The sequence below is a fragment of the Equus quagga genome, chromosome 15 (assembly GCF_021613505.1).
Source record: "Equus quagga isolate Etosha38 chromosome 15, UCLA_HA_Equagga_1.0, whole genome shotgun sequence".
Lineage (NCBI taxonomy): Eukaryota > Metazoa > Chordata > Mammalia > Perissodactyla > Equidae > Equus > Equus quagga.
Window position 1 is genome coordinate 76,648,867 of NC_060281.1, and position 11,942 is coordinate 76,660,808.

Genomic DNA, 11,942 nt, shown 5'->3' on the forward strand with positions numbered 1-11,942 from the left:
AGGACACCTGCTGGGTGGGAGAGATCATAACCCCTATCTTGCAGAGGAGGAAATGGAGACTCAGAGAGGGAAAGACATTTACCCAAGACCACACAGCAAGCGAATGTTTGAGGGGGCATTCGGGACCACATCCGTGCGACGCCAGTGTCCATGCTTTTTACCACAATCCCCTGCAGCCTCCTGGAAGGAGTGGAGAATTACTAGGGACTCAGGCTTTGGCGACACCTGGAGAGGCACCAGCAGGGGACAGAGCTGAGATGCCCTCTGGTTGTCGGGCCTCGAGCACCGCCTCCAGCCTGCAACAATCCTTTCTGTTCTGACCCAAGGCATGAGATGGGGAGAGGCCTGACCTTTGACACCTGTCTTTTCCTTCCCCTTTCTCTCCTACACCCCACTCCATACTTACAGCCCCTCCCTCCCGGACCCTCCTGCCTCTGTGTCTATGCACATGCTGCTTCCCTGAGTGAGAATGTCGTTTCTTTCCCTTTATGCTTCTCCCTTCCTCTCTCTGAAAACTCCTATTCACCCTGCAAAGCCCAGATCCTCAGGCCCTTGTCCCCTTAGATTCCCACTAGTGGCTTATTTGCTGACTTAACTGTTGCATTGGCCCGGTGCCTGACGTGAAATGATGGAAAATTGGTAGAAGTCTGTTGGTCAGAAAAATCTCAGCTGTCTTGCTCACCCTACCTGGATGAAAGACTGCCGACGTGTTTCAGACCCCGGCAATGTGCTAACACACACTACCATGTTTACTTCTCCCGGAACCCCAGGAGGTGAGCATCATCATTCCTATTTTCTAGATCATGGGTAAGCAGACTACAGCCCATGGGCCAGCTGCCTGTTTTCGTAAACACAGTTATATTGGCCACAGCTATGCTCGTTCATTTATATATGATGACAGCTGCCTTCGTGCTACAGCAACAAAGCTGAACAGTTGCTCCAGAGACCGTGTGATCTGCACAGGTATTTACCATCTGACCCTTTGCGGAAAAAGTGTGCCAACCCCTATAAATCAAGATGAAGACCTGAGGCTCAGAGAGGCTTAGCAACTGGCCCCAGTTAACTCAGCGAGCCAGGGACAGCCCTGGGGTTCAAACCTGGAACCCCAGACTTCAAAATTGGTGCTCTTTCTATGCCTCAAACGCCATCCTTGCTTTCTTCCAAGTCCCCTTCCAGGGGCGTTCCCCAGTGCTCTGCATCAGACCACAGAGGGGGTCCCTCCCACCTGGCCTGGGGGCCAAGTGCAGCAGTGGGCTGCGGAGCCAGCCGGGCACAGGCGCGGGCACTTAAGACACACTGGGACACAGAGGAAAGGGAGCGGGCTGGGGAAGGTTTTTGTTTTAAATAATGAAAATAGCATTTGATAAGGAATCTCATCTCGCCTACCCATCTCATTTTCCAGTGGTGCAAGCAGGTCAATCCTTGCTGAAGTGCTTGCTGTTTCCAGGTTCAGAGGGGCCATCTCCAGGACATGTGCAAGGGGCAGGCCCTCTCTGGGTCCTGAGACAGCCCCTCATTGCAGGAGACAAAACTTCCCACGCCGGCCCCCGCCCCCAGCCTGCACCCACCTGCCCCTGTTTCGGCGCCCGCTTCCCTCTCCGCAGCATCTCCAGTGGGCTGCTTCCCCTCCCAGCCCTGGGAGCTTTATTTCCAACTGAGATACAATTACAGATCGTGTGCCTTTCCCCCCTTTTTCTTTTTAATAAAGCTGTTTTGTGTCTCCACCCCCCCTTTGCATTCCTCCCATCTTAGTCCTTCCTTTCCCCTCCTGTAGGAAATGTCTCGGATTCTCTCGCTGGGGTGTAATGGTTAAATTGCTACCAGCTGATTAAACAGCAGAAGTCCAGCCTGTAATCCTCAGCGTTCAGGAACCGGGGAGGCAGAGACAGGGCCCTGACCTTCTTCGCCCCTACTGACCCCCCTGCGATGTGCCTGCCCTGGTTTCACTTCTTTCATTTGTCCCGGGCTGCATAGAATCCTCCGGGATGGGGCGAGGGGAGGGGAAGGAGGGGAAAGGAGCGGGGAGGAGAGGGAGGGGAGGATGCCTCCACGGGCTCTGGCCCAACCTCCAAGGAATGTCTGTTCCCACCCCGTCCCTTCCCAGCCCCCCTGTAAAACCACATACTCACAGCCATGCTCACACACTCACATATGCATAAACATACAGGCTCTCACACACACAGCCCGTCACACACATTCACACGCCCAGGCTCTTTCTCTCATCCTCTGCGGAATGAAGACCAGATGAAGGAGGCAGCCGGTCCGCCCTGCCCCCTCTCCTGGGAAACCTTCCCACACCTGCCCCCACACCGGGAAGGATGGGGAGGTAGGGAAGTGTGAGATGGGCCTGGGAAGAGGGGACATCGAGGGCTTTCGGGATGGGCAGCGGGAGGTTTGACTCTGGCTCTGACGGCTGTGGGATCGCAGAGTCAGGACTGTCCTTCTCCGAGCTTCTCTGAGCCCTATTTGCAACTGGGGGCAACAGCCTCTCAAAGCGGGCCACAAGGGCAAGTGAGCTAATGCGCAAGACTGTGCCCAGCCCGGCACAAAGCGTGTGTTAGTGCACACCGGCCGCGAGGAGGGCTGGGGTGCAGGGCGATTGCCGTAACCTTCAAACACGGGCCCCCTAAAAGCTGGGGGTGCCCCGGGCTCCTTACTGTACACCTCTGACCCTCAGCTCTTCCTCTGCAAACTGCCATCCTCATGCTTCCCAACGGGCCTGTGACGACCACATGCCACCCCACACATGCCAGGCTCCATGAACGGTTTCTCTCCCGTTCTGATGGACGTTGCTGTCGACCCAGGTCACGGAGAAAGAATAGCAAGGGCCAGGGAGCCTCCTTGGGAAAGTTTATTTCCATGGAAAGCACAGTTCAGAGGAGTGGAGAATCTGGCCTTGAGTCATCCTCCCCCGCTTACTCAGAAGCCAGAGAGGAGAGCCTGCGGGTGAAGGGGGATTGGCTGCAGGCACAGGGGACGGTCATCGCTCCTCCAACTGCTCTTGGAAGCAACCTTCCTCTTTCCATGGGGAAAGAGCCTCGGCATGAGTCACAGTTCTCCGCAGAAACAGAACTATCCGTGTCCATAGAGAGAGTGCTCTCTCTATAGTTACATCTGTATCGATGCCAGTTCTATAGATAGATAGATATGATACAGACATCACATAGATCATATGATATATAGCTATATACATGATAGATATGATTAGATACAGATATTATATACATATCACGTATACTTATATCTATCTCTATCATCTATCTATCTTCTATCTATCTTCTATCTTTCTATCACTTGAGGAGGAGAAGAAGAGAGAGAAAGAGATTTATTATAAGAAATTGGCTCACGCAATTACGGAGGCTGAGAAGTCCCATGACCTGCTTTCCGCGAGCTGGGGACCCAGGAGAGCTGGTGGGGTGAGTTCCAGGCCGAAGGCAGGAGAAGACTGACGTCCCGGCTTGGAGGCAGTCAGGCAGAGAGCGAATTCTCCCTTCATCCTCTGTTTGGTTCTATTTGGGCCCTCAAGGGATCGGATGATGCCCACTTGCCCTGGGGAGGGCCATCTGCTTTCCTCTGTCTACCCATTCAAATACTAAGCTCACCCTTAGACACCCTCACAGACACACACAGAAATAATGTTTCACAGAATATCTGGGCAGCCTGTGGCCCTGTCACGTTGCCACATCAATTAAACATCACAGTGTCCCCCCCAAATTCATGTCCACCCAGAACCTCAGAATGTGACCTTATATGGAAGTAGGGTCTTTGCAGATATAGTTAAAGTAGAACCGAGATGCGAGCTTACTGGATTAAGGTGGGCCCCACATGCAATGAGAGTGTCCTCATAAGAGACAGAAAGGACACAGACACACAGGGAGAAGCCCAAGTGAGCACAGAGGCAAAGGCTGCAATGATGCTCCACAAGCCAAGGAATACCTGGGACCACCAGGAGCTGGGAGGCAAGGCGGGACCCTCCCCTCGAGCCTTCAGTGGGAGCGTGGCCCTGCTGAGGCCTTGATTTTGAACTTCTGGCCTCCAGAACTGGGAGAGAAAAAATTTCTGTTTCCAGCCACCTAGTCCGTGGTACTTTGTTAGAGCAGCCACAATACCATACAAACTAATGCACCCTGCAAAGCATGCATCGTTGGTCCCATTTTATGGATGGGGAAACTGAGGCACAGAGAGGGGAAAGTCCTTTGTCCAAAATCACACAGCTGGTTGGAAGTGAAGACAGGACTCAAAGCCAGGTCTGTCTAACTCCAGTGCCTGGAGCCTGTATATTTTGTACCGTGCTTGCCTCACCCTCATCCTGGCCGCCCCCAGGCATGACAGAGGAACAGAGGGGATTCCGGGCCCCTGGCAGCAAGTGGGCTGTGGAGCCACACAGATCTGGATTTAAATCCTGGCTTTGGCCACTAACTAGCTGAATGACCGTGGGCAGGTCTGCTCCCTTATTTGAGCTCGGTTTTCTCTTCTGTAAAATGGGGATAAAAGAATGAAACTTACCTCATAGGCTGTTGTGGGGATGAAATGAGAGTCTGCACAGAAAGTGCCCAGCACTCTGTAATGTCATCTATTGTTATCAGTTTTTGCAGCTCAGAAAGAGGAAGTTAGGGGGTTATCAATGTGAGCAATGGCTGCATCTGGAGCAGGTCAAAGGTGGCCAGCCAAGTTGACGAGCCGGTTGGGGATATCTTCAGAGTTAACAGTAACTGGTAATTTCTTGTTTAAGAAAAACCCAGGCTTGGACTGGGGAAGGGCGAGGCAGGGATGCAAGGCCACAGTGCCTGAGCACAGCTGTTTAGTAATCTGCATCCCTTTGCAGGGGGCCACACTCACAAGTCTCTTTCTCCTGTCTGGGCAGGAGCTGTGAAGTTCCTGTGGGCGCCCCAGGTCTCCTGGTGGAGGAGCACTGGAGACAGTGTCTGGACTCCCCGAGATTCAGCCCCTAGGTCATGAACTGGTCACCTCCCAGGTCCTGTGGTTTCTGTCTGAGCCAGAGAGGACGTTGAGCTGGGTCTTTGGCGATAAGGGGAGGTTGGGTTGAGCAACTGAATCTGTTCCTTATCCAGGCGACAGATCTTTTCTAAAGTTCAGCTCTGGTCTGATCCTCTGCCCTCGGCGGAGGTTCCTGCCCCCTCACCGTGAGTTCACAGTTCTCCGGGCTGACGGAGGTGTCTGCGAGGCCCCACAACCACCACCCACTGTGTGAACAGTGCCTCCCGTCAGCTTACCTGCTTTTACCTTTCACCATCAGTGATGTGTCCTCCAGACCCCTGTTCTCACTCCAAGAGAGCGGGACCTACATCCAAGGCCAGGGGCAGGCTCAGAGGGCCTGTTTGGGATTCTTATTTTTTAAGGGCGGTTCTGCCCATCTGCTCAAGGCAATGCTCTCCGGATTTTCCAGCCCTCACTGCAGCCCCTGCCTGCTTCCTCGTGCCCAGCTTGATCCCAGCTTCTTAATCTGCCCCTCCGCCAGGCTCCTTGTGCGCTGCTCACACTTCTCCATTAGCACAATTATCACATTAATAACGAGAGCATCTACCATTTATTGAGCTGTTACTATGTGCCAGGCTCTGTGCTAAAAGCTTTCCCACCTTATCTCATTTAGATCCGGCAATAACTGAAGGGAAGAGGATTACATTATGAATGAGCGTAAAATGATTATTTTACTCAAGAGGGTTATTTCACAAAGAGGGTGAGCCGCTCACCCGTCTGGAGAAACAGGGTTTGAAAACAAGTCTGTTCAGCTTCACCGCCTGGGCCCTGAACTTCGCAATAAGCTATTCTGTGCTTTAGTTACCTGCAGACTTGTCCCCCTTCTCTCAACCTTGGGTCCCCATGTCCCCTAGGGTATAGGATTTGAGAGAGCAGGGAGGCACAGCTATTATTTTCAAAAAGAAATTATATAAACTTACAATTAAATAAATTATATTAAAAGCAAAGAAAATAAGTACTCAAAATTCTTCATTTCTTAATCCATTTACCACATTTTTCTATTACCTGTGCTCTTGAGATTAGATATGTCTCTTGTGTCCGTGTGGTGAAAATACCCTATAATACATCGCCTCCCAGCTCTGTGTTGAGTGACCTCGCCTTGGCAGTTTGAAATTGTTCGTGGCGGGAGTATTGACACCGTGGTAATTGTCAAATGCTACTAATCAGGGTTTCCCCCTAAAGAGCCAATTATTAAACAGTTACCTGTACACTGCTGATCACGACATTTGTGGTAGGTCTTACAATTCCCTTTGAGAAATGAAGCAGTTGAGGCTCAGGAAGGCTGAGTGATTTTTCCAAGGTCAACTGCTAGGAAGTGGGGGTGCTGAGGGGGCGGGATTTGATCCTACTTCGTGCCAATTCCCCTGCTCTGATACACCTTCACATCTGCTGAAGACGGAAGAAAAATCCAGAAGCTCACTCCTTCCCAACCCCCTGGAGCCCTAGCCACTGCCCGTGTTTGGTGAGTAGAAGCTGAAGGCGGTCGGAGACTCCAGCCACGCAGAAGGCCTCCGATTCAGAGAGGCGAGTGGTAGATTAAATCCTTGACCTGGGAAGGACGGAGAGTAAGACAAAAAAAAAAAAAAAAGCAAGTTCAAGTTTTACACGGACTGAATTCTCATTGCACGCACTTGAGCATTCACGAGCTGGGGCTAAGTTGACCAATTAAAAGTAATTTCATCTCTAGCACCTCTTTGAGGGTATTTAAAGAAGACTTAAAAATTAATCTTTCATTTATCCCAAGAATGAAAAAACATTCCCGCCTCCCCCTCAAATCGGGCTACTCTTTTCAAAATGATGCGGTGCGCTCTTCAATTAACCTTACTGACCACAGACCGGAGCTGCAGCTCTTCCGAACTCTGTGGACCGAGCGCAATTTGTTGCTTCTTTCATTTACACGTGTCTTTTTACGTAGATTCAAAGTCCCTCTTGTGAAAGAACCGTGAGCTCAGCAAATATCAGAAAAGCCCAAAACTCACGGATTGGTAAATATCGTTGGCTCAGTCTTTGGGAGGGCAGAGAACCCGGCTTCGTGCCCTGGAGGGACGTGATCCTCACTCCTAGGAATCTTATGATCTTGTTGGGGTTTTGAAGACAAGCATCTACTCAATGGTTAAAAAACAGAGAGAAAATGCAGTTACAAAACAAGTCTAGAGGGCCATGGGACAACGATTATTGGAGCGATGCAAGCTAAATAGCACTTAGAAATTGTTTTTATAAACTTTCGTACTAGCAAAGTTGAGAGAAAAATAAAACCCCGATAGAGTTCAGTGCTGGTGAGAATTTGGTAAGTCAGCTGTCTTTCATTCAGGGTAAATAGTACAATCTTATAGAAACAAACCAGGTAGCTAATGCCTATTCCAATCTTGGTGTTCGCTACAAATTTCCTTAGTTGCTGTGTGGAGGCCTTTGCTGTTTGGCCATCTGGGAGGCATTCTCCTTTCTTCCGGTAAAAGCATTCCAATCTTCCTTGGAGGAAGTGCCCCCTCCACTCTCCGTCCATGTAGTTCAGGAGGAGTTGATCTCACTTCTGGCTTGTATGGGTGTGTGGTAGACAGACTTCCAAGATGGCCCCCGTGAGCCTTGTCTCTTGGTGTCCACATCCTTGAATAATCCCCTCCTTCTGTGTGTGGGCTGAACCTAAGAATTGACTTCTAAAAAACAGAATACAGCAAAAGTAATGGGACATCACGTCTATGATTAAGTTACAAAAGATTGTGATTTCTGTCTTGCTAGTAGACTCTATTCCCCTCACAGGTCACATGCTTTGATGAAGTAAGTTGCCATGTGGGAGGACCCACGGGCAAGGAGCCAAGGGCAACCTCCAGCCAAGGCAATAGCCAGTGAGAATCTGAGGCCAACAGTCCAACCCCCTGTGAGGAACTGAATCCTGCCAACAACCACTGAGTAAGCTTGGAAGTGGATCCTTTCCTGGTAGAGACTTCAGATGAGACTGCAAACCGAGGGCTAACACCTTCATAGCAGCCTTGTGAAGCAGAGGATGCTGCTAAGCTGTGCCTGGATTCCTGGCCCACAGAAATGATGAGATCATAAATGTGAGTTGTTTTAACCTGCTAAGTTTGGGGGTAATTTGTTACATAGTAATAGCTAACTAATACAGGGTGGACATGTGACCCAGGTATAACCAATCAGAGCATTGCATCCCTCAATGATTAGCTCAGGGATGTACATGTGATTCAATCAGAGCCAAACAGAGCTAATCCTGGGACTTTTGTAAGATCAGAACGTGGAGAGATGCTCTATCCATTGGTCTGGACTTGGGAGATGCCAAAGGCTGCCTTGTGAAGAGGATCTATCTGAAAATGCAACAATGTGGCACCATGAGATAGAGACTGCAAGCCCTAATGACAATGTTTGAGCCCCTGGATCCAGCCTTGCCTAAAACTTTACCTATGAAACTTTTAGTTCCATAATCTAATAAATACTGTTTACTACTTAAGTCATTTTGTGTTGGGTTTCTGTTATTTATTAAAGCCTGTTTTAATCATTCGGTTGAAAGATATTCATTGAGGTTTTACACGTGCCAAGGGCTCTGGGGGTATACAAGGATTAGAATTAGTTTTTGAACCTGGTCTCAGGGGACTATGGTTCCTTAAGGCCAGAAACTACATCTATAATTATAACATCCTCTTGAAAACATAAGATCCTCAATTTCGGGAGCACCATTCTTTGTTCATGTTTGTGCTCTCAGCATCCAACACATTGTAGGTGCTCAAATAAATACTTATTGATCCTAAAAGTACACATCAGATGCTCTAGAAGTGCAGAGAGAGGGGAAATCACTTTCGAGGGGGTTGGGAGAAGCTTCACGAAGGAGAAGAAACTTGAGCCACTGAGTTTGAAAGGATGCATTGGATAGACTTTGCAGGGATGGGGGAGAGAACATTCCAGGCAAAAGAAGCAGCACTGAGCCTGGAAGAGTATGATGTATATGGGCCAGGTTGGCTGGACTCTAGGGCGGATGAAGCTTACTATGGGAAATGAGGCTGGGAAGGCAGGATGGGACCAGACGAGAGATATTTTTGAGTGACAGGTGTATTAGTTATCTAGTGTGGTGTAACAAATTACCCCCAGACTTAGTGGTTTGTTATCTCACAATTTCCGTGAGTCAGTTGTTCAGGAGCAGCCTGGTTGGGTGGTTCTGACTCAGGTTCTCTCGGGAGGTTGCAGCTATGATGTCATCTGAAGGTTAGACTGGGGCTGGAGGATGTGCTTCCACGATGGCTCACTCGCATGCCTGGCAAATTGGTGCTGGCTGTTGGCAGGAGTCTCAGTTCCACACCACGTGGACCAGCCTTGGAAGTCATATCCCATCATTTCTGCAATATGCCATTGATTATGCAGCTTGGCACTTTTCAATGTGGGAAAGGACTAGAGAAGTATCCACAGAGGGGGTGTGACTACCAGGTGGCAGGGATCATTGGAGACCATCTTGGAGGCTGGCTGTCACTCGCAATAATTAGTTATCTATTTGACTGCATGTCACAGAAAACCCCACTGATAGTGGCTTAAGTTATATGAATTTTCATTATTTATTTAACAAGGAGTCAAGGGGAACATGGTCCCGTTACTGTCAGGGCTGAACAATGTCATCAGGGACCCCAGGCCATCTCCACATTTTTACTCTGCCAACCTCAGAGTACTGACAATATCTGTTCTCATGGTTGCAAGAAAGCTGCCACAACACCAGGCATCACATCCTCTCACGATAATGTCAAATGCAGGATGAGAGACAAAGGAGAAGAAGGAAAGAGAAGTGGTATTCTCATGCAATTCTTTTTCCCTTGGGAGAGAAAGTATTTCCCAGACTCTCTCCCCCAACCTCCCAATGCCCCGGAAGAATCCTCTTACATCTATTTGACCAGAACCAGGTCACCTACCCAGCCCTTAGACCAATCACTGGTAAAGAGGAACAAACTGCCTTTTTTTTTTTTTTTTTCAATTTAGACATGACCCATTTGCTGAGCCTTGACAGACCACCGTCCCGAACAACATTAGGGGAATTTATCAAGAAAAAAGAAGGGGTCATTGGGTGAGTGATCACGACCACAGCAATGAATATCTTAGGTCATCTTTTCTGGACGCATACAACCCACCAGGCTCTGGACTAAGCCTTGACAAGCGTTCTGTCACCAATCTTTGCGGCCGCCCTATGAGGTGAGATGGGTCTGCTAGGTACCCACATGTTATGGGGTGAATTATGTCCTCCCCAAATTCTTATGGAGAAGTCTTAGTCCCCAGCACCTCGAAATGTGACCTGGGTTGGAAACAGGGTCATTGCAGATGTGGTTAAGATGAGGTCATTGGGGTGGCCCCAATCTAATATGACTGGTGTCCCTATAAAAAGAGAATTGGGACGCAGACACAGACATGCATAGATGGAAGAAGGTGGAAAGAGCTACAGGGAGAAGACAGCCATCCACAAACTAAGGAGAGAGGCCCAGGACAGCTCCCTCCATCCACAGCCCTCAGAAGGCAGCCGCCCAGTGACGCTTTGATTTCCAACTTCCGGGCTCCGGAACTGTGACACAGGAGATGTCAGTGGTTTAAGCCGCCCCGTTTGTGGTGCATAGTTATTCCAACCCGGGTCTCTCTGACCCCAAAGCCCTTGCTCTTCACCACGACTCTAAAAAGGATTGTATCCTGCAGGCAGTAGGGAGCTAGAGAAGGTTTGAGCGAGAGAGTAAAGCCATCTGAGCCATGTTTCAGGGGGAACGTCATCCTTTCAGAGATCAAAAAGTCCCTCTTGGTGTCTGTCGTCGATCTCTTTTATCTCAGCCTCACTGCCTCCGGCTCGGTTTCCAGGAGACAGGCAGAACCTCTCCTAGAGGGCTCCTCATAAAACCCCCGTGTAGACAGAAGTAGATAATCAAGTCCCTTCCTTTCTAAGACCTGTGGTCTCAGTCTTTGATCTTTCCTCCCTCGCCCTGAAGCTTCCCCAGCCACTGAAGGTGGTGTGAGAACGGCCAGGTGAGGGCAAGCGTAGCAGGCACTCAGCACAGAGCCAGCGGGATCAGGAAGGAGCTCTGGCTGGAGGCGAGGCGGCCTGGGGCTCCGGCCTGACCCTGCGCTGCACTATGCGGGGGCCGTGTGAGCCCTGGATCCCCATCCACCCCATACAGCGGGGGGCTGATGATGCCGTCTCCAAGCTCCCTCCTCTGGTCCTGATGTCCAAAGCCACCTGATGGCTCGGAGCTCTACTTCCCCTTGAAAAAGGTTAAATGTGTACATCGGGGCTACTTTTTCAGTTAAAAAGAAAGAGAGAGGGAGAGCAGGCGAGCGAGAGTAAGAAGCCGGCTCTCACATCTTGAGTCATCACCGAGCTCCTCCCCCTCCCTCCGCCCTTCCTGCGGCCTCTTCCCTCTCCCCTCTCTGTTCAGTTTGCAAGGCTGTTATTCCTGCCAAATGAGTCACTGATGTGGGAAGGTTAATTTATCTTGGCAGACTTCACCCTTGCTCCGAGAAATGGAAACTGCACCTCCTGCCTCGGAAGCCCAAGCGACTGTGATGTTCATTCGTTCCTCCCTGCATTCATTCATTCATTCTCAGAGCATGTGGTTGCTTGCTTCGCATTCACACGTGGGCAACCTCACCTACCGTTTTCTGTCTCCGGGAGATGTGAGGTGTAATTGAGGTAATCTATGTAAAAAATGCTTATATAAAAATAGAAGAAGCATAATAGCTAATCCTCACTAAGCACTTACTATGTGACGAGCCGCACAATCAGCTTTTTATCTGCTGTCTTTATTGTCTTAATCCTATCGCTGCTCTCCGGGGCAGCACGATTGTTATTTTCATTTTAGGGATTCAGAGACTGAAGCTCAGAGGGGTCAAGGTGACCTGGCCACGGTCATTACGTACCCGTAAGTGGCAGAGGGAAGTCAAGCCCAGCTTCCTCTTATCGTGACCCACATTTATAAGGT